Source organism: Emys orbicularis, chromosome 10 (genome assembly GCF_028017835.1).
Source record: "Emys orbicularis isolate rEmyOrb1 chromosome 10, rEmyOrb1.hap1, whole genome shotgun sequence".
In the NCBI taxonomy this organism is placed as follows: domain Eukaryota; kingdom Metazoa; phylum Chordata; order Testudines; family Emydidae; genus Emys; species Emys orbicularis.
The window spans coordinates 35,783,818-35,801,784 of record NC_088692.1 but is presented as its reverse complement, the minus strand read 5'-3'; the positions used below and the strand labels follow the sequence as shown (position 1 = coordinate 35,801,784).

Sequence of the window (17,967 nt, the reverse complement as noted above, 5' to 3'; positions counted from 1 at the left end):
CCTAGGGTGGGAGGGAGATGGGGAGAAGCGGAGGCAGGAACCCATCCCCGTTCACAGGAGAGCATAGGGGGAGCCTTCCCCAAGGGGTGGGGCAGTAGGGAAGGCAGCCAATCGGAGGCTGATTTCCCTTTAGACTGATGGGCTGTGCCCCAGATCTGTAAGAGGCTCTGAAACTGTGGGAGTGTTGGCAGGTCTGATGGCAACCGCACCCCGTGTTATTGCAGCCCTGGGTGTCCCCCCCAGCTCTGCCAGTGCCCCCAGCCCCCCTGGCTAGTCCATCCCTGGGCCTCTCCTGTGTAAATATGGCCGGTGCCATGGCATTGTACCAGCTGATGAGGTGGTTACCGTTAATTGGTGCATATGCAGGGACTGTGCCTCAGCTCTGTGCTTCTCCTTAATGCCCACCCACAGACCCTTCGAGATCATTATCCTGATGACCATCTTTGCCAACTGCGTGGCGTTGGCCGTCTACCTGCCCATGCCGAACGATGATACCAACGCTTCCAACTCCAGCCTGGTAAGAGACAGCCTCGTCCTCGTGTTGTACAAACCCGCCCGGCGCCGCCTCGCTCACGGCAAAGCCCCCGAGGCAAACCTTTTTCTTTCACTTGTGTTCCAAACTAACCTTTTAAAAATAGCCTGGGCATCAAGTCGAGGCAGCATGAAGGGGCTGAGCCCCTCGCCCACGAATGTTAGCGCCTGCCTGGCACTGAAATTTCACCCTCCAAGCCACCAGCACGTGAGCTGCATGATCTCCAGTTATGTAGTCGTGAAATTTGCACCTGAGCCTCTGAGTCCATAAGCAGGAAGGGAAGCTGGGACCCACAACACCAAGATACAGGCCTCTGCTCCCTGTTGCGTTGGGATGGGAGTGGCTGGCCCCACAAGTAAGAAGCTGTTTAGGGGGCTGAAATAATTAGGGGGCTGGGGCACATGACTTACGAGGAGAGGCTGAGGGAACTGGGCTTATTTAGTCTGCAGAAGAGAAGAGTGAGGGGGGATTTGATAGCAGCCTTCAACTACCTGAAGAGGGGTTCCAAAGAGGATGGAGCTCGGCTGTTCTTGGTGGTGGCAGATGACAAAACAAGGAACAATGGTCTCACGTTGCAGTGGGGGAGGTCTAGGTTGGATATTAGGAAACACTGTTTCACTAGGAGGGTGGTGAAGCACTGGAACGGGTTACCTAGGGAGGTGGTGGAATCTCCATCCTTGGAGATTTTTAAGGCCAGGCTTGACAAAGCCCTGGCTGGGATGATTTAGTTGGGGTTGGTCCTGCTTTGAGCAGCGGGTTGGACTAGATGACCTCCTGAGATCTCTTCCAACCCAAATCTTCTATGATTCTATGTTAATAAAACATCTCTGTTGACTGTTAACAGCACTAAACCACTCCGTTATCCCCTTTGACCCGAGCAGCTACTCAAATTCTGGGGCCCTGCGGGTTGTCCAGTTGAGAACAGAAATTGACGATGGAATCTGAGATTATCTTCAATCGATGCAGTCTTGTGTGTTTGTCCCTTCCTTGTAAAGTCCTGCGTCCCTGAACACAGGAGGCACCAAAGTGGCCTCACTCATAGCACCCATTCAGCCAGCGCCCCACAAGCCCTCTCTAGGCTTTTTCCAGGGGGTTGGGGTGCAGGGGGTGGTGAGGGCTCTGGGGTGGGGCTGGGAATGAGGGGTTTGGGGTTTGCCGGCTCTTTGCTCAGCATCCCTCTCTTTCTTGTCTCTCATTCTGCTCCTCTCTGTCTCTTCCCCCGCCCCCCGACAAACAGCTCCCAGTACAACCCTCTGCCCCCGTGGTGCTAATTTATGGGAGGGGGGGGCTACCCCTTAGGTGGGGGCTTGTGAGTAATTCATTTTAAATGAAGGCTGGTGGTGAAGCTTGTAACCAGTCTGTGTGGGCCAGAGGCTCATGTCAAGTTCCTGATCACGACTCCTATTCTAGCAACCATCTTGTAAGGCTTTCATCTGAACCATTTCCCATATTCGCTTTAGCTCTAGAGCCTTTTCTAGGGGAAAACCCTGCTTGACGGTCTTTTAGATCAGTGGTTCCGCAACTTTTTCCATCCTGCCCCCCCTTACCCATACTGGAACCTGTCCACATCCCGCCCCTGAGAACTGGAGCTGAGGCCGGGGCCGGAGCTGGGGCTGCAGCCGGGAGCAGAGCCATGGCTGGGGCCCGACCTTCAGCTGGGGCTGGGATTGGAGCCAAAGTGGAGCTGGGGGCAGAGCGGGGCGGGGTGGCATTCCCCCCCCCTGCGCTCTGCCCCCCCAAAATGTTCCTCTGTGCCCCCCTCAGTTTGGCCACTTAAGAACTGCATAGTTGTCCCTCTGTTTCACACCGTGAGCGCTTAGAATTTCATAGTGACGGCGGGCTCCTAATTCAGCTCATCTTGCTTCAGAAAGCCCAGGCCCCTACTTTCAGAGCAAAATGAAAATCTCCATTAGCTGTAAGCAGAGTAGGGGCTTGGGCACACAGTTGAGCAGTTGTGATTGCATCCAGTAGAGGGCAGTGGTCTCTCTCTCTCTCACACACACACACACACACACTTGCTGCACCTGCTGTGTGGATACAAAAGAGCGAAATCCCCGGAGATCTCAATCCAGCCGCTAGAGTCCCATGAACCTTGAAACAAGAAAAGAAATCCACACGCTCCTCTGCCTGCTCAGACCTCCCCGGAGATGATAGAGTGTCAGAGCCAGGGGCATGTGCAGGGGCTGCTATTGTTGCTTTTAAAGTGAATAAATAACTGGTAGCTGACAGTCCTGCAGCCTACCTCGGGGATCTGAGCGGGCAGCTAAGTTATGGCTGGGGGTCCCGTGTAGGTCCCAGAGTTAAGGCCCCGCTGACAGGGTTACAGAGGCCAGCCCTGACGGAGAAAAGCGGCAAGGTTTATGACTGGGAGCTAAGGAGTCCATAAAGGGAAAGGCTCCTTATCGGAAGTGGCACCTCCACTCGCTCAGCTCCCAGGGAGAGTTATTGCTGCTTTGCAGCCTGTCTCAGGAGCCCTGGGATTCATCAAGCAAGGCCCCGTCACTTGTTTATGGGAGGAGAGGAGCAGTGGATGAGGGGGCCAGAGCTCTGGGGAAAGCTGAGTGTACAAGCCAGGAACTGGTCCTCAGCTCTTTCCTATGTGTTCCCCTGTACGCATTCCTCGCCGAGATACCCCGTGATCTGCGTAGGGAGCCGTTCGAACAGGCAGCCTTCCAGCCGGGGTCTCCTAGCATCGAGAGGCTGTCTGGGTTGGAAATACTCCCCCTGGGTTCCTGCCTCCTGGGCACCGTTGGAAAAACGTCCGCCACGTGCTCTGGACCTAATGCCTGGTGCGTCCGTTCCTGCACTGGGAGCAGGGGATCAAAACCCGCTGTGTTCTCAGGCGCCACCCCGGCCCGCAGTGGAACTTAGAGCAATCTCAGGGCTCTGTGGACTTGCATTCTGCTTCTAGTGCCTCCCTATGGGCCCAGGGAAGCAGAGAATAGCTGTAGTGCAGTGCTTGCGGGTCACTCCCCGACATGCTCCACATCCCCCCCATGCCGGGCCCTGGGGAGCTGGGAGCAGAGCCTGTATAGTGAGCCAGCTCTGCCCTGGCTGGCGAGGGAGTCCCCGTTCCCATCACTCACGGCCCCTTGGCAATGCCAGACCAGGAGCTGCAGTCCGTGCCCCGGAGAGCTGACAGTTTAAGCTGTTAGGTTTGTTCACAGGCATCCTGGCAAAAGAGAGTGTTGCGGAGGGACATGAAGGAGAAGAGGGAGCTTTGCGGGTGTTTACAGGGAGCTCCGCCCCAGTGGGAGAGGAAAGCACAAAGGGGCTTGTTAGAAAACGTAACAGGAGGGCGATGGAGGCTGCCGTCATGTAGGGTGACCAGATGTCCCGATTTTATAGGGACAGTCCTGATTTTTGGGGTCTTTTCTTATATATGTAAGCGGGGGAATGGTCCCGCTATTGTGGGGAACTTTCCTGGCTTCTGCACTACCCCGGTGAAGTGGGCTAGCGAAAGGATCTGAGTCCTCGCTCCCACTTCCTTTACCCAGAGGCCTCCCTGCCCTTGAGGACTCCCCTTCCACTCTCCTGTCTGGCAGAGTCCTCGTAAACCCCGACAAGGCTGGGCCCAGGATTCCTGGGGGGCTCGATCCCCAACCCTGCTGTGGTCACCCAGGCCAGGGTGTCCCCACTCCGGGGTACTCTCTCTGCTCTGGGCACCTCCCTGACCCACTGATCATTTCATACAATTTAAAGCAAATACAAGTTGTTTAATTAACAATTAATTTTAAAAAAGAATAAGGAAAAATGGGAAAGGTTAAAGGAAACACATCACCCTGCTCTGTGGCAGGGAACATCACAAACAGTGTCTCTGGAACGTCAGGGCAGGTCACAGTCTGTTCCTTGTAGGTCCCAGGTCTCCTTCTCAGGCCCGGGCTGTGCTGCAGGGATGCTGCGGGTCAGACATTTGCTCTGGCAGTGGCCACACGCTCTCAGGCTCTAGGTGGCAGGACCCTTTTTCCCAGCGTTGCCCCCGCCCTGACAGGGTTACGATCCCCCTTCAGGGGAGGGATAGCTCAGTGGTTTGAGCATTGGCCTGCTAAAGACAGAGTTGTGAGTTCAATCCTTGAGGGGGCCATTTAGGGATCTGGGGCAAAAATCTGTTTGGGGATTGGTTCTGCTTTGAGCAGGGGGTTGGACTAGATGACCTCCTGAGGTCCCTTCCAACCCTCATATTCTATGACCCAGAACCCATTGCAAGTCTGGCCTGCAGAGCCTCTTGGCTGAGGTGTCTCCCTGCACTGGGCCTGCTGCCCAGGGTCCTGCTCACCGCACCCAGCTCCATGCTGCTCTGCCTTCAGCTCCCTGGGTGGCCTCTCTGGCTCTGGTTGCTACAGGTCTGCTCTGCAGGCTGCTTCTGTGACTCTGCTCCCAGCTCTGACCTGCTTTCTGGCCCCTCTGGCTTTTGGGCTGCAGCTCTGCTTCCAGCAGCTCAGCTTGGGCCCCTGCTTTCTCCTTCGCTCGGCCCCACTCTGTCTGACTCAGGCAATTCCAGTTCACACGGAGGACGGGACCCCTCCTGGCCTCCTGACTCTCTGATTAGCCTGCCCGCCCTGTCAATCAGGCTGATCTGGAGCATTGGCCTCTCCCCATTGTTCCTGGGGACTGTCAGTCTCAGGCTCCTGATTTGCCATCGACCCTTCCCCTTTTAGTGCTGGGAGCTAGCCAACCAAAACACCCCCACTGAGTGTTAGTGGGGCAACAGTCCCCTTACATATAGGCTCCTATTACCCCCCACCCCTGTCCCGATTTTTCACATTTGCTGTCTGGTCACCCTACCGTCATGGTCCAGTCGGAGGCAGGAGTCGCCGTCTGGAATCTTGGGAGTGGGTGAGAGGGAGGGTGGGGAGAGGCCCTGGGGCCGTTGCCAATGAAGACAGTTAGCTTACCTACGATGCAGTAGAGACGAGGGAGGCAAAGAGAGGGGCAAGATGGCCCAAATGACGAGCTAGGACAGGGGTGGGCAAACTTTTTGGCCCGAGGGTCACATCGGGGTTGCGAAACTTTATGGAGGGCCGGGTAGGGAAGGCTGTGCCTCCCCAAACAGCCTGGCCCCTGCCCCATCCGCCCCCTCCCACTTCCTGCCCCCTGACTGCCGTCCTCAGAACCCCCGACCCATCCAAGCCCCCCTGCTCCTTGTCCCCTAACTGCCCCCTTCCAGGACCCCCCGTCCTAACCACCCCCCCGGTACCCCACCCCCTATCCAATCCCCCTGCTCCCTGTCCCCTGACTGCCCCGACTGCTATCCAACTTCCCCCTCCCCCCAGCCCCCTTACCACACCGCTCAGAGCGGCAGGAGCTTGCAGCTATGCCACCGCGCTGCCCAGCTGGAGCAGCGGGCCAGAGCGCTGGCGGCGCAGCACGCTGAGGCTGCGGGAGAGGGGGGACAGCGGGGGAGGGGCCGGAGGCTAGCCTCCCGGGCCAGGAGCTTGGGGCCGGGCAGGACGGTCCCGCAGGCCGATGTGGCCTATGGGCTGTAGTTTGCCCACCTCTGGGCTAGGAGGTGATCTCTGCAGCAGCACTCTGCATGGACGTGAGCAGGGCTGGAGGGCATAGCTGGGAAACGCAGTGGCCCATCTTCTCAACCACTCTGTCCGCTGTGGGCCACTGGCCCCCTACAGCTGGGCTGAGGGGCCCTCTCTTTATCCTGATTCTGTAAAGTCCCTGCAGGTCTCCCCTCCAGGGCCTGCCTTAGCTTTGCATGTGAGACCCCTCCCAGCTCTGGGTGCTGAGGCTCCAGGAAAAGATGCCAGGGCCTGGTTCTCCTCTCGCTCCCCATTCACACCGGCGTAATCCGATTGGTGTCACACCTGATTGACAGTGGGCTGAGTAAGGAGCACAGGACCATGCTGTCCACAGACGCTCCTATCCTATCCCAGCTCTGCCACTGCGCTGCTGGATGCCCTTGGGCAACCTGGGGGTTGCAATGCCATTCACTGACATGGCCTGCCGCCCCCCTGTGCTGACAGATGGCGTTGTGACCTGGCACACAGGGCGTCTGTTGCTGTGCCGTGGAACACAGGGGAGTCCACCAAGAACTTGACCCCTGGCAGCACTGGCTCATACACTGTGTGGGTCAGAAAGTGGGGAGACTTCCCGGCCGAGGGAGACCCAGGGTCGCTGCAGGAGGAGGGGGTGGGATGAGCGGGGACCGGAATTTACACCCCTCCCCAATATCTGAACTGCCGTCACTGCTAGAGGGGCATTTTGAGCTGAGGTGCCTGGCACAGACTGGCAGGTTGGTGTGACTCACACACCCAGGGGGCGTGTTGGCCTGGCAGGAGGGATGCTTACATGTGTACTTGACACATAGGACGAATGGGTATCAGAGGTGTGAGGGTCTATCCTATCTATGCATGTCTGGATCCTGCAGGTCAGCACTCTGGCTGCCAGATTTAACTGGGCCATGGCCCATGTATGAGCAATTCCCTGCATACATCCTACCCTGGAAACCCCAATGCCTGCAGTGTCACCTACCTCCCTGCCTTGTCCCCTGTGTGTTGCCAGCGTGAATACTGTGGCAGAGGGGATAGTAATCCACTGGCAGTAGGAGGGGTGGCCTACTGGACAGCTATGAGACAAACATGTGCCACATGGCTAGCCAGTGTTGGTCTATAAGACAGTACTTCCTTGCTACATGGAGTGTATGGGCTGTGGTACAGACCCAAAGAGACTTGTAAAAAGCAGAGCCGGGGAGGGGACTCTGCTCTGCTTAAAAAGACTATAGAGACAAGGCGGGTGAGGGAATATCTTTTATTGGACCAACATCTGTTGGCGAGAGAGACAAGCTTTGGCGCTACACAGAGCTCTTCTTCGGGTCTGGGAAAGGTGCTCTGTACTAAATACAAGGTGGAACAGATGGTTTAGCATAAGTAGTTAACACATTCACCCACCTAGTCTTGCACATATTCTAAGGGACCATTCAAGGTGAAGTGGCCCGTTACCACCTCTGCAGTCATGGGACAAACAAAGGGGGTTAGTGGGTAACAGATTGTTGTAATAAGCCATAAATCCAGTGTCATAGAATCAAAGACTTTAAGGTCAGAAGGGACCATTATGATCATCTAGTCTGACCTCCTGCACAACGCAGGCCACAGAATCTCACCCACCCACTCCTGTATCAAACCTGTGTCTGAGCCACTGAAGTCCTCAAATCATGGTTTAAAGACTTCAAGATGCAGACAATCTTCCAGCAAGTGACCCATGCCCCACGCTGCAGAGGAAGGCAAAAAAAACCCAGGGCCTCTTATTAAGATGGTGATTTTTGGTGTCTAGCAACGTTATGAATTTAAGCTCCCAGGCCTGGTCTACACTGGGGGGGGGGACTAACAAATTTCCACAAGTACTCCTGTTATTTTTGCGGATACAGACTAACACGGCTGCTACTCTGAAAACTGGGGGGGGGGGTGTCGATGTAAGATATGCAACTTCAGCTACAGGAATACCGTAGCTGAAGTCGACATATCTTATTCCAACTTACCCCCCGTCCTCACGGTGCGGGATCGACGGCCGCGGCTCCCCCGTCGACTCCACTACCGCCGCTCACTCCGGTGGAGTTCCGGAATCGACGGGGAGCGCGTTTGGGGATCGATATATCACGTCTTAACGATCGCTACCCGCTGATACGGCGGGTAGTCTGGACATACCCCCAGGCTCGTCTTTTGAAAGCGTCGTGCAGGTTTCCTTTGAGGTCAACAACTGAGAGGCCAGATACGGAGTGGTCGTTTGGTGAAAAGTGTTCGCCCGCAGGTGATTGGGTGTTTTTGTTTTTTATCATTTTACTGTGCAAGTTCATTCGAGAGTGTAGTGATTGTTTGGTTTCACCCACATAGTTGTTGTTGGGCACTTAGTGCACTGGGTGAGGTACACCACTTGTTGTGATAGGCATGTGTAGGACCCATGGATCTTGAAAGGTGTGTTGTGTGGGGTGTTGGTCATCGCAGCAGTGGAGCTATGTCTGCAGGTTTTACATCTGTTGTTCTGGCAGTTCTGGTGCCACTTTGAGTCGGTGTGTCCTGGTCTGTGGGGAGCTTGCTTCTGAGGATGAGTTTGGAGAGGATGGGGGGTCGTTTGAAGGCCAGAAGAGAGAGTTCAGGAAAGCTCTTTCAGGATGTGGTCCCCATCGAGTATAGGTTGTAACTGTTCGATGATGTCCAATGATATGGGTTCCAGTGTGGGGTCGTTCCTTGATGTGATCTGTTTCTCTGGTGGAGTGCCCTTGTTTGGTGAAGGCAGTTTTAAGTTTGTAGCCCAGACTTCATAGATTTCCACCACACCTTAATCCATTCTATAAGACCATGTTTTCAGTATATATACTTTGGTCCTGCTTTGAGCAGGGGGTTGGACTAGATGACCTCCTGAGGTCCCTTCCAACCCTGATATTCGATGATTCTATGATTCTAACTCCTTACATAATATCAGTACATACATCTCACAATGATATCAATAACCAATGTGACACCGGCTTTCAGTGGAGACCTCTCATGACATTCTTGGGTGAATGAGAAGGTGCATACTGACCTCAGGGTACACCTGTACCCCTCTGTACCTCCTTGTTGGTTGGCATTAACAGGTTCTCGGGTCACAATATGGAATGGGGCTGCTAGCTATAAAGTGATACCTGGCATGTTCGCTGTGTGTGTGGGGGTGAAAAGGGAGCTACGTGGGCTTTGGCCTGATTTCTTGCACTGCACCTAGAGGTGGGAGATTTCAATCCTGGGTCCCATCCTCTATTAGGGTGAATTCGCTCTTTCAGTTCTGGCATTTTCTAATCTACCAGTCAAATGAATACTTAGGAAGATATGTGTGGGCCAAACCTGGCATGCACCCCTATTGATGGCAGCAGGAGATGGGCATCTGTCTTAGAGTCTGGCCCCGAAGAGCATTCAGGGTGTAATTCCAGGTGGGGTCAGGATTTCAGCGGCCCCCAGAGCAAACTGAAAGTGGGGAATCTCCCTGCCCTGTTATTGTGGGGTGTGAATGTAAAAACATCAATATAAATACCCCCCCCCCCATATCTGGCTGGTTCTAAAGTATTTAAATCCTGACCTGGAAGAGGCCCCAGCAACAGGCAGTGATTAGCGTCAGCTGGGGTGATGGACAGGCGGCCGGCACTGCTGTGCCCGGTGCAAAACGCAGCAACTATTCTGGGCCCTGATGGCCGCAGGCAGCTGCGCTGAGTCAGCTGAAGCGCCAGACAGCAAAGCCTCTGGACGAAGGCAGGAGAGGAGGGGGGCAGCATCCTCTCTGCCCAAATGGAGTTTAGAGTTCTCTCCCCTTCCCCTGGTTTGCCAAACCTCAGTTTCCTGCCACGAGTGGCAAGAGGGGCTCACAACACAAAGGGAGCTGGAATTAGGGTGACCAGACAGCAAGTGTGAAAAATCAGGACAGGGGGTGGGGGGTAATAGGTGCCTATATAAGAGAAAGCCACAAATATTGGGACTGTCCCTATAAAATCAGGACACCTGGTCACCCTAGCTCAAACCCATCAAGTACAGCCATGGGCAAAACCAGGGCTCAGTTTGGGTTTCGATGGGAGCGAGGGGCCCCACTGATGGGAAACTGGCTGAAGTGGGGGAAAGGGGCTCTGCTGGGGGGCCTGGCCAGAGTGGAGGTGAGGGGCCCAGATGGGAGAATTGGCCTCAGTGGGGCTGGGGGCAGCTGGGGGGACTGGCCGCAGTGGGGGTGAGGGACCCAGCTGGGGGGACTGGCCAGAGTGGGGGTGTGGGGCTCAGATGTCATATTCAACTGTACTTAATAAAGAGGGACAAGATCACGGTGGAATGGATCAGAGGGGGCCGGGCTCAGGAGGAAGACAGAGGCTACTTCTGGGGGGATTCTGCACCGAAATTTTAAAAATTCTGTGCCAAAATTTTAAAAATTCTGCATATTTTATTTGTCAAAATGACACAATATAATCACTTTAGTTTCAGTTATTTTGGTAATTTTTTTCAAAATACCTGTCAACAAGTATGTCAACAAAATACAGACAACAGCAAAAAAGATTCTCCCAGGAGTAGAGAATTAAAGAAACCCCTATGATGACCCAGTTCCAGTTGAGGGGTGCTGGAAGGAGTTGTGTGGGGCCCCCCCAGAGCCCAGACACCTGCACTCCCATCCCCCCAGAGCCAAGCCACACTGCACCCCCTGGCCCAGACACCAGCACCGCCTCCCCGCAGAGCCCAGCCGCAGGGCACTCCCTGCCCAGAGACCAACACCCCCTCCCCCCAGAGCCCAGTCGCGGGGCAGCCCCCGGCACAGACACCAGCACCCCCAGAGCCTTTACTCCCCCCAGCTTCTTTACTTTCCCACCGGGGGACATGGTGTGGTGCAGCCCTGTCCTTCCTCAGCCTTTGCCAGAGCTGGCTGCGTCTCCAAGGCCCTCTCCGTCCCTGGGAGAATGAGGATCAAAGTGCTCCACTCTGCAGTGTCCAGCGGCCCCTAGTGGCAGTTAGAAATTCTGCAGTGGCAACAGGGAATTCTGCAAAATTTTGCATTGTGTGGCAGCGCAGAATTCCCCCAAGGAGTAAGAGGCTGTGCGTGAGCAGGAGCAGCAGGTGTGGAGGTGACCTGGGAGTTGGCTGTGGAAGGAATGCTAGCTGGGTACAGAGTTATTGGGAGGCTATGGATGCAAATCACATGCAGATCAGCAAGCCACTTAGTGAGAGAGTGGGGGGCTTCTCTCAAAGAGTATTAAACTGGTTTGCTCCGTTTTCCCTCTTAACAACAGGGTATACGTGAATTAGAGATTCTCACCCAATAGCAGTATTGCCAACCTCAAGAGATCAAGAATCATAGAAGATCAGGGTTGGAGGAGACCTCAGGAGGTCATCTAGTCCAACCCCCTGCTCAAAGCAGGACCATGACTCACATCCTCTAAAATCATGTGATTGGCCACACAATCAGTGACATTTTTTAAAAAAATAATAATCAAACTCTGTTTTTCAATCTGTCTTTTGCCTTTCGATCTCTCCTCTGCTTGTGTGTGTGTGTGTGTGTGTGAGAGAGAGAGAGAGAGAGAGAGAGAGAGAGATAATGTCCGGTTGACAAGTCAACCTTTAATGAACACGTGCCTCTCTCTGGCTGCTTGAATGGAAGCTGCAAGTAGACAGACATACTTCAGGAGAATTCAAAAGGAGAAGATGCAGAAGATGTTGTATTTGGGCTAGTCCTCAGTACCAAGAGATTCATTTCAATATAATAATCGTGCTTCTGGTAATGGTATCTCCTTATGAGGATGGAGCCCCTCAAAAGTATCCATTCCAAAATGGAGAGCTACCGTAGAGGGAAGCATCCATGCTGGTTGGAAAAAGGGGAGGATGTATGGGAAGTTCTTGTACACAGGTATAACCCTAAGTACTCAGTGGAGAGCTCTGTCGTGTGACAAAGTTACAATATGATAGAAAAACCTAATTCACACACATTTAGAAATAGACTGAACAAGGCCTATAACATGGAGCCGGCAAATGAGCAATGAACAGCTGAGAAACACAAAGCATTCTCTCTGTGCAGCACGTTTTCCAACGATTTTTGAATAATGAGGTGAGCTGTAAAGATCTTGACATGTAAGAAGATCTTTACAACAACAAGCCCCTTTCAGAGCTTTCCTTAGCTCAGTGCAGTAGTTACAGTCATAATCCCTGAATATGATTTTTTTTAAAAAATAATCAATTCAGTCACATTCAAAGCATTTCGACCGTCTTCTGTTGTTGTATAATTTTGATAACTACATACATATGTACACGATCCAGTAATTACAATGAATAATTTGGTTTTTAATTAATAATTGTCCAAATAACTAAAAATAAATCATTTTTTATTTTAAATAGTCTTCTCTTTCGCAGCCTCCTCATCCCCCCATCAGTTCAGACCCCCCATCAGTCCCCAACCCCTCAATCCAGCCCCCGGAGCCTCACCTCTGCTCCTCCTAGGTTTCCTCACCCCCCTTTCCCAGGCCTGGGGGTTGTAGTGGGGTCCCCTCTCATCTCCCCTTTCCCAGGCTGGGGGGTTAGGGATGGCTCCCTCTGTCCCTTTCCAGGCCAGGTGCTGGAGGGGAAAAGAGCAGAGGTCCTGCCCTGTCCATGTTTTTCACAGGATGGGAGAAGGGAACGGAGCCAGTGCTGGCTCAGCCAGCTTCCAGCAGGACCAAACTTCGCAAGGGGGCTGTAGCTTCTTGCGTCAATGCCAGAAAGGCTCCAGACCCCCCTGAAATCCGGTCACCCACTATAAAATCAGAAGCTGCACTTTGCTGCATGACTGTTGTGGGGGGTCCCAGGGCTGCTGGGTCGTTCCCCCTCACTAGGCATCGCTGGTCTGTTACCCACCTCACTCCTGGTTCCCTCCTGCCCTTTGTCTCTCATAGGAGAAGATAGAGTACGTCTTCCTGATCATCTTTACCATTGAAGCCACACTCAAGATCATCGCCTATGGGTTTCTACTTCACACGGATGCCTACCTCCGAAACGACTGGAACGTGCTGGACTTCGCCATTGTCTCTTTGGGGTAAAGGAGAGCTGGTTTGGTGGGGTGGGCAGAAGGTTTCTTAGAAAATGTCCTGTTTGTTCTTGGGGCGGGTTGTGAGACCACGGTAGGGAGAGCGTGACCAGGCCCGACACCTGGAGTTGGAGCCAAAGCCCACTGAAGCCGGTGGGAGCGTTTCTAGTGACTCCCCTTGGAGGAGGCTCACTTGCCTTTTCCCACACGGCGCCCCTCTGCCTGAGACGACTCCCCTGAGCTCGCCTGCACGCCCTCTCCACTTTTAAGTCCTCCTTCGAGACCTACAGGTTCTGCACACGGGCTGGCTTGAAATCAGAGCTGGGAGAATAACCGATCTTTCGATTCACTGGCCATGCCGAAAAACAGAAAAAAAGCCGCACTGAACCGGTCTGAGATGAGGTTATGGTTTAGCTGTGCTGGCAGGGGCTCTGGTGTGAACTTCCCTGGTCCGGCCTGTACAGGGTGAGATTGACTTTCCTTGCTTGGATTTTTTTTTTTTTACTGTCTCCTTCCCCCCTTTCCCTCCCCCTCCACGTTCCTTCTCTCGCCCCCCTCTTCCCCTTTCCCCTCTCTTCCTTGTCCCACTCCCTTCCTCACCCGCTCTGGCAGGCTGGTCACGGTGGTTGTGGAGCAGATCAACGTGATGCAGGGCATACTGCCATCGGGGAAGGGCGGCTTTAACATGAAAGCCCTGCGAGCCTTCCGCGTGCTGAGACCCCTGCGCCTGGTGTCAGGAGTGCCAAGTGGGTGAAAGCTGCCCGGACGGCAGGCGGCTCGCTGGCGGGAGGCTAGGGTCACAGCAGCTGCAGTAGGCTTCCCCTTCGCAGGGGTCTGTGGCCAGCCCCCAGCTGGGCCTCAGCGGAATTCCAACCGATCAGGAAAGTCTAGATCAGGGGTGGCCAACCTGAGTCTGAGAAGGAGCCAGTATTGACCAATGTACATTGCCAAAGAGCCACAGTAATACGTCAGCAGCCCCCAATCAGCTCCCTCCCCCCCCCCGCTCCCAGAGCCTCCCACCCTCTTGACAGCCCTGCCGATCAGCATCTCCCCCTACCTCCCCGCACCTCCCAATCAGCTGTTTCGTGGCGTGCAGGAGGCTCTGGGGGCAGGGCCGGCTCCAGGGTTTTGGCCGCCCCAAGCAGCCAAACAAACAAACAAAAAAGCCGCGATCGCGATCTGTGGCAGCAATTTGGCGGGAGGTCCTTCGCTCCGAGCCGGAGTGAGGGACCATCCGCCGAATTGCCGCCAAATAGCTGGACGTGCCGGCCCTCTCCGGAGTGGCTGCCCCAAGCACCTGCTTGACAAGCTGGTGCCTGGAGCCGGCCCTGTCTGGGTGGGAGGGGGAAGAGCGAGGGCACACTGGAAAGTTGGCGCCTGTAGCTCCAGCCCCGGAGTCGGTGCCTATACAAGGAGCCACATGTTAACTTCTGAAGAGCCGCATGTGGCTCCGGAGCCACAGGTTGGCCACCCCTGATCTAGATAGTCCCAGTGCTAGTGCCCCTCGCGGAGACAACATAACCCACCAAGACCCAGCATGCGCCAATCCCACCATAGCCTGTTGTGAAAGGAGCTGGTGGGGGTCACCCCAGTGTCTAGGAACCAGATGCCCCCATCCTGAGACCATCTCCCAAGGAGATGGACTGCGGGGACTCAGCCTTCCCCAATCCCTCTGGGGCAGTGTGAGGGGGCCTGGAGCTGCTGCTGCCTGTAATGGGATTGAGAGATTTCAGTCACCAGGGCTTTCCTTCTCACACACACCCCTCCTGGGACATGTAGGGACACATGCTGGGGAGGAAGGATGGCCTAGTGGTTGACACCCGTGAGAGCTGGGCCCAGGTCCCTCCCTCTCTTCCCTGCCATGTGCTGCGGTGGCGAAGCAGTTCAATGTGTCTGTGAGACGCCGTGCTGCCAGTTAGGAGGGGAGGGGGTGTGACATGTTACCCTTCTCTCTCTCTCTCTCTCGGCTGCAGGCCTGCAGGTGGTCCTGAACTCCATCATCAAGGCCATGGTGCCCCTGCTCCACATCGCCCTGCTGGTCCTCTTCATGATCATCATCTACGCCATCGTCGGGCAGGAGCTGTTCAAGGGAAAGTTGCACAAGACCTGCTACTACATCGGGACAGGTCTGGAACGTGGGCGACCCTCCCACCAGCCGGGGGGCCATGCCATAACCCTCCCAGCCACACCATATAGCCATATAACCATATGACGTGGCTGGGAGGTGTATGCCATATCTGGGGGCGTTATATGACTACATGGCATGGCTGGGAGGTGTATGGCATGGTTGGGGGCATTATAAGGCTATATGGCATGACTGAGATGTGTATGGCATATCTGGGGGCGTTATATGGCTGTATGGCATGGCTGGGAAGTGTATGGCATGGTTGGGGACATTATAAGGCTATATGGCATGATGGAGAGGTATATGGCATATCTGGGGGTGTTATATGGCTGTATGGCATGGCTGGGAGATGTATGGCATATCTGGGGGCATTATATGGCTATATGGTGTGGCTGGGAGGGTTATGGCATGGCTGGGGGCGTTATATGGTTATATGGTGTGGCTGGGAGGGTTATGGCATGGCTGGGGGCATTATATGGCTATATGGTATGGCTGGGAGGGTTATGGCATGGCTGGGGGCATTATATGGCTATATGGCATGGCTGGGAGGTGTATGGCATGGCTGGGGGCGTTAAATGGCTATATGGCATGGCTGGGAGGGTTATGGCATGGCTGGGGGCATTATATGGCTATATGGCATGGCTGGGAGGGTTATGGCATGGCTGGGGGCCTTATATGGCTATATGGTGTGGCTAGGAGGTATATTGCACTGCACCAGAGCCCTCCTCTGGGTGGGGCCTGGGGCTAAGGCACAAGCAGCAGCAGGAGTGTAGTTGTCCTCCTCTGCTCAGCCTGACTTCTGTGCTTCGGTTTCACCCTCAGATATCATTGCCAAAGGGGAAATGGAGAAGCCATCCCCGTGCACCAGCACCGGCCACGGGTATCACTGCACCCTCAACGGCACTGAGTGCAGGAGGGGGTGGGCGGGGCCCAACAACGGAACGGTATCACCCATTTTGATAATTTTGGCTTCGCCATGCTGACCGTGTACCAGTGCATGACCATGGAGGGATGGACGGAAGTCCTCTACTGGGTAGGTGCAGGCCTGAGCCCGCTGGCTGCGAGGGAGGAGACGCCGGCACGCTCTTTGAGCAAGAACATGGTACTAAGCGGGTTGGGCTGGCCAGGCTTCCCAAAGGGTGGGAATCTTTCCGGGGCAGCGAGCCCCGCAGACTCTGCAGCTACTGGATGATGCATCCACTGAGCAATGAGCTCCCAGGGAGAAGGTGGCATCCGCCAGTGCAGCAGAGTGTTTGAACCCTGCCCAGCCAAGAGAGTCCCTGTCCAAGTACCACTGAGACTCACAAACGAACCTCACCCTTGCCTTAAAAGACAGGAGCCTGGTGGGAGCGAGTCCTCGGACGGCTCCTCAGCTCTGGAGCTCAGGTATAAGCGACCATAAACTTGCCCTCCAAGCCACGAAGAATGGTAGGGGAGGAAGGATGGTGTGACGGCTCAGGGACAGGCTGGGAATTGCAGAGCTGAGTTCCAGTCCCGCCTCTGCCTCTGGAAAGCGCTTGGTGTGTTACCCTTCTGGGCATCCTTTGTTCCCAGGAGTGTGGGCTGAGGGCAGCTTGAGACACAGGTTGCTGGGCCAGTGTCTGATATTGTATCTGGTGGCTTTTAATAATAACACCACCTAGCTCTTATACAGTGCTTTTCACCATTAGATCTTAAAGCATTTCACTGTCATTAACCCCCCCTGCCCCACCCCCCACCCCCCCGGGAGGCAGGCAGGACAGTGCTATTATCCCCATTGCACAGATGGGGAGCTGAGGCCCAGAGGCTAAGTGACTTGCTCAAGGTCACACGAGGAGTCTGTGGCAGAGTAGGGAGTTGGGTCTTCAAAGCCTTAAACTAGTGCCCTAACCACTGGGTTCCTGGGAGGGAGGCTGGTCAATGAGTATGGACAAGTCTGAAACCTGGGAGACCCAGGTTCTATTCCCTGCTCTGCCACAGACTCCCATTGTGACCGTGGGCAAGTCTCTTAGTCGTTCTGTGTTTCAGTTCCCCATGCGTAAAGACTGTGAGGTGCTCAGCTACTCCAGTAATGGGCTTACCTGAGCCAGGTGGATTTGGTTCTCTCCCTGGATCTTCATCTGCCTCTGTCCTGCTCAGGTGAACGACGCCATCGGGAACGAGTGGCCCTGGATCTATTTCATCAGCCTCATTCTGCTGGGCTCTTTCTTCGTTCTCAACCTGGTGCTGGGCGTGCTCAGCGGGTAAGGCATGTGGGCTGCATGGTGCCGCTCTCCTTTCTCTCTGTCCCAGCAGGGGTCTGCCCCGAGGGAGGGGCCGGGCCCTTATTGAATTTGGGGATATGAACAGAAAGTCTGAAGGGGGTTTTTAACCTTTTTCTTCCCTTTTCTTCTTCCCTTCTTCCTTGGTACCTTGGCTACCAAGGCTATCAAGCCTTGTCTTCCCTTTTCTCTTGGAGAGCTCTTTGGATGACTCAGGAATGTGGAGCAGGGGCGCTCTCAGCCCTTAATTGAAGGGACAGGATGGTGGAATTCTTAACACAGAGAGCTTTTCTCCCCAGCCTTAACAAAACCAGACAATGAACACATTGTAATTATTCAGTTGTATTGTGGTAGCACCTAGCAGCCCCCATCCTGGCCCAGGACCCCATGGTGCTAGGTGCTGTGCAAACACAGAACAAAAAGACAGTCCCTGCCCCAACAGCAGTTTTAAATAGTCCCTGTAAAATTCCCTTCCCTTCTCAGTTAACCAGGTGTCACTTCCTTGGTCCCTGCAGTGTCACAATCTTACTAGTCCTCGAGTCTTCCAGCGTAGCCAAGACATGAATTAAAGC

General features: G+C 54.6%; 1 pseudogene; it reads left to right on the top strand.

Moving 5' to 3' along the window:
• Positions 1–397: 397 nt before the first annotated feature.
• Positions 398–17,967, top strand: part of LOC135884612 (voltage-dependent L-type calcium channel subunit alpha-1S-like) — a 49,187-nt pseudogene continuing 31,617 nt past the window's right edge.